Raw genomic sequence first — 4,923 nt, forward strand, 5'->3', positions numbered from 1 at the left:
ACTCCATTCCGCTAGTGAGGTAGACACCTGCGTGACACAGCCCGTCAACGGTCCGCACGGGGTCCGGGGGAGCTGTGGACCACGTGCTGCGGAAGACGGGGTCCAGGGTGGCGAAGGCCTTCTGTTACCCAGCTGGGGTCCGGCTGCTCAGCCCTCAAACATCAACCCCCAGGAGAGGCAAATGTTGGTATAGAGGAAAGTTGCTTTTCATCACAATGCCAGCAATCTGGGGAGAAGGTGGACTCACGTTCCCCCAAAACCAACTCCCAAGATTCTGCTCAGCCATGAAAGTTTTAAAGGGAAAAGGGGGACGTGATGTCAGTGTCACTGAGGTGGGGGTCAGAGTCGCCGCCCGCCCACCCCACTGCCTACAGGCCCGTCGACCCCTCCTGATCTTTCTTTGGCTGCGATGTTGCTCGCACTGTCTGTTGGCGAGATGACTGAGGGGGAGGCTATGCAAGAGATGTGATCATCTGTTAATGGCTTCTCCTCCCTTCCCACATCTTTGATCTGCGGAGAGTTGAACCAACGGGTTGGGCAACAGATTGTGTGATGAAAGGATTTGAAAGGTGTGCTTGGGCTGCAGGTGACTGGAGCCTGGGTTGGGGCGGGGGCGGTGCCTGATTTAAACCTTTGCTAAAATGACAAGACAGAAGGGGTCTCCTGCTGAGGACAGTTTCCTGCAAAGAGCTACTTATGCTTCTGGAGAAGTCAGGGAGGTTAAAAGAAAAGGGGGCATTTGCACTGAAACATTTGTTGTGGGTTCTAGGCTTTTTTAGGGGGAGGGGGGTGGTTTGGTTTTTTTGTTTTCTTTTTTTCTGTTGCATTTTGGTTTTGTATCCACCCCTGGTGAGATCATTGAAAGAAAGGGGGCCGGCAGACATGAACAAATCCGTCACCACCTGGGAACGCGTTACTTCTAACCGTTGCGTCGTCCAAACTCACTGCACTGAAGCGTCCTTGCTACGATCTCCCGCGAAATTATGCACAAATCACGGTGAGTTAGGATGCTCTCCTAGTGAACCCGGGCTGCTGTCACCGAACAGCCCAGACTGGGTGGCTTAGAGGACACAGATTTGTTTTCTCACGCTTCCGTCGGCTGGAAGAGTGACAGGTAGGGCTCTCTTCCTAGCCTGCAGACAGCTGCCTTCCTGCTGGGTCCTCCCGTGGCTGAGAGAGAGAGAGAGAGAGAGAGAGAGAGAGAGAGAGAGAGAGAGAGAGAGAGAGTGTCATCTCTCTGCTGTTTGTTCTCATAAGGACAATACCTGCATTTTGAGGTCCTCACGCACATGACCTCTGTAACCCTAATCGCTCCCTCCAAGATCCCTTCTCCAAACACCATCACATGGGGCTTAAAGGTTCAACATGCGATCAGCAGACAAGCTGAAGACCCTTCAGCCTGAGTCTGCGAAACGGTTTACAAATGGAAAACGACGCAGCGTTTGATCACGGTGGTGTATTTTTGCAGAAAAAAGATAACACTTAGGCAAATAACACTTAGTATGCTGCTAAAAGGAACGTCAGTGAAGGGTTTCAAACGTTTAAGAGGCACACAGACGACATATTTACAGGCAAGGTTCATGCATTTTTTCTTAATAGGCAAGGATCTGTTAGTCTAAAAAAGATACCCAGGGCGGGGAGGGGAGAGCTCAGTGGTAGAGCGTGTGCTTACCACGCACGAGGTCCTGGGTTCCATCCCCAGTCCCTCCATTAGAACAAGTCAGTAGGGGACGGGGGTGGGAAGGGATAGACAGGGAGTGTGAGATTTGCAGAGACTGACTGGTATGTATAAAAGAGATAAACAAGTTTATACTGTAGAGCACAGGGAAATATATTCAATATTTTGTAGTAGCTCATGGGGAAAAATAGTATGAAAGGGAATGTATGTATATTCATGTATGAAATAAAATAAAGCAAAATAAAATAAAATAAATAAGTAAATAGATAAAAACCTAGTTATCTATCCTTCCCTCCCCCCAAAAAAGAGATATCCAGACAACATTATTTACAGGCAAGGATCCATTAGTCTAAAAAAGATACATGTTTATGGGCAAGGTTAGTCTAGAAGTACCTGAAAAAAATTAATTTGAAAGAAGCAGGTGTTAGCTTATTTCTACTCCAGACAGAGAGCATCTCTCTATACAACCCTGTTGTGCCGAGGGGCACCCCCTACAGACAATGCAGAGATGGACACTTTGACGCCAAACTCCCCGTGTCTCAGGAAATACCTTGTTTTTCATCAGTCAGTGACACCAATAGATATCAAATTTCTGTAACTAACATACCAAAAAAAGCTCCAGAGGATGAGTATGTTTCATTTTCTACGAAACCTCCTAGAGAAACAGGAGGAGAGACGTGAGCGGTCTCCCCTCCCCCTAATCCCCCGTGCAGGGGAGAATCGCCCCTTCTGGATGTTGGAAAGATGTGACTGTGCAAAGCCCCAGGTGCTCCTTACTCTGTCACGGCACGTAGACCCACTTGTGTCTTCCACAAGGTACCACCTAACTTGCATTTTTGGCACAGAGTTGGTGGGGTGTCACGTCCAACTCGTACTGGCTTGAGAGAGCAGATTATTCCATTTCCCAGAATTTTCTGAGCTGCTCCATGTCACTTAGGTAGCTTTAAATGTTCAACGAAGGGGATAGTGACATCAAATAACTTGGGAACGGCTACAAATTAGGACTCCCCCCCCCCCCCACTGCAGACAGTTCCTAAATATTTACCAGCAGACTGTTGCATAAAACTCAAATATTCAATTTATTCCTTGAATATTAAAAAGCCAAGTCTGCCACTTGACATTTGCTTATATATGAGTCGTTTCCTTCTGTCTGTTAAGGACCAGAGTTTCTTGTTAGCTCTGGTGCTGCCAATAAGAGTCAAAATGTCTAATTTGATCCAATAGTACGATCTGGAGTGACACAAAGGGTACCTGCCTCCTGTGCAGCCAAGACAGTTTGGACCTCGGTCTCCCTACACAACAGAAGGCAAGTTCTCAGACCCAGTGTCCCCCAGCCTCCATCCTTGCATCCAAGGGTGGCTCTGGAAAGCAGCCTTTTCTACCTGAGAATAATTCATATGCAAAGACCGTGGACCTAAAATAGTTGAAACCATCTGAAAAAGAAGCATCAAGTAAGCAGTGTCATGCTGTCTTATAAGAAGTCTTGCCTCACGTCCGTAGTCATCAAGACAGCGTGGTTCGTTGGTGGAGGGACACACACAGCTCGGTGGAATGCAGCTGTGAGCCCAGAAATAGACCCACACAACCTACAACCCACCTTTCAACTGATTTCTGACAAAGTTGCAAAAAACAATTTACTGGAGGAAAGCTCGCTTGTCAACAAATGGTGTTGGAGCAATTAGACATCCATGCGTAGGCATCCAAGAAACAAGTCGAAACATCATCCAAAAATCTTGTACAGAAATGAACTCAGAGTGGATCATAGACTCCAGTGCAAAAGTGTTGTTTATAAAGAAAAATACAGGGGGGCAATTTTGCAGCCAAGGCTAGGCTAAGAGCTGTTAGACTTGACCACAAACCCTTAAACACAAGATCCATGAAGAGGGGAACAATGATGATGCATGAAAATTAGAAACATTTGCTGTTTGAAAGCTCATGTGAAGACAATGAAAAGACGGATTACATACCAGGAGAAAACATTTGCCAAGTCCACATCCAATACAGGACGGGTATCCAGAATTCTTAAAGAATCCGCAAGGCTCAACCATTTTTGTAAAATCCACTTTGAATCGGCAGAGCACAGAGCACATGGGGGGCAATGGAACTGTTCTGTGGCCACAACGGTGGATACATGTCATTGTACCGCCACACGTGGTCCAAACCCAGGATGAACGCCACCAACAGTGACCCTGAGTGTCAGCTGTGGAAGTCGGGTGATGATACATTCTCTTGTAGGTGTGGACAAAGAATGTCCCCTGTCATTTAGGAAAACAAAGGAGGTTCCAGCCATCCAGCCATCACCACTGCAGCCACAACCTCCCATCAGTGGTGCCCCCTTGAGTGGGTTCGGGATGGAGAAAAACAGGACAGTGGCTGTACATTAAGATGCACATCAAAGGAATTACTCCAGTGAGCCCAGACTCTTGGCATCTTCCCACACGTAGAAAAGTACTAAAAGCATTGATCTGCGATGTCTGGTTTTCTTTAATTAACAGTAATCTTTTGATGTTCTAACTACCTGGGCTTTTTTTTTTTCCTGCAAAACAAACAAACAAACAAACAAAAAAACTATGTATCCTGGCTCATCCTTTACCTCCTGGGAACAGTCCCCAAGAGCGATCTGAGAGGCTGTCTCCTGGGCTTAAGTCCTCAGAGCGTCCCCTGAATTAAATATAATTGTCAGCTTTTAGGTTGTGCATTTTGTTTTCAGTGGTGGTAGGTCCTGCTCTAGTGCAAGATACCAATTATAGTCGGAACCATGTGTATCCGGAGACAGTATACAGGAACGCTTTCTAATTTCTGCACAAGTTTTCTGTAACCCTATTGCTGCTCTAAAGAAAAAAGTCTCCAACTTTTTTTTTTTTTTAAGTGTAAGATAATCCATTATGTCAGCTGGAATTTGCTCATTTCACCATGGACACGGGGAAAATTACAGTTTGAATCTTGACTGACCTTGTGCCTATTTCTTGAAGGAAATGGGTTTCAAATGGTATGAAAATTAGTCCAAATAAATCGCTGGTGGCAACAGGCACAATGAGTTTAAAATTTGCCTTGCAATATACAGGGATGTTTGGAAGACATGAAGAGTACATGTTAATGTGGAAAATGTGTTATACAATTGGTGAAGACTTGATTTTGGTTGGATAAGCCAGATCAAGTTAGTAAGGTAATCTTACTGTTTTCCTTGGTAGAAAATGAGCTCTTTAAAAAATTTACCTGGCTATAAAGAATAGTCAATTCCACTG

The 4,923-nt window shown here is 45.6% G+C and overlaps 1 non-coding gene across 1 annotated transcript; it reads left to right on the top strand.

Annotated features, from left to right (window-relative positions):
• Positions 1 to 1,637: 1,637 nt before the first annotated feature.
• On the top strand, positions 1,638 to 1,710 carry TRNAG-ACC (transfer RNA glycine (anticodon ACC)). The gene has a single exon. It is a non-coding gene; the product is annotated as a tRNA-Gly (tRNA).
• Positions 1,711 to 4,923: the final 3,213 nt, after the last annotated feature.

This window comes from Camelus dromedarius, chromosome Y, assembly GCF_036321535.1.
Source record: "Camelus dromedarius isolate mCamDro1 chromosome Y, mCamDro1.pat, whole genome shotgun sequence".
NCBI lineage: Eukaryota > Metazoa > Chordata > Mammalia > Artiodactyla > Camelidae > Camelus > Camelus dromedarius.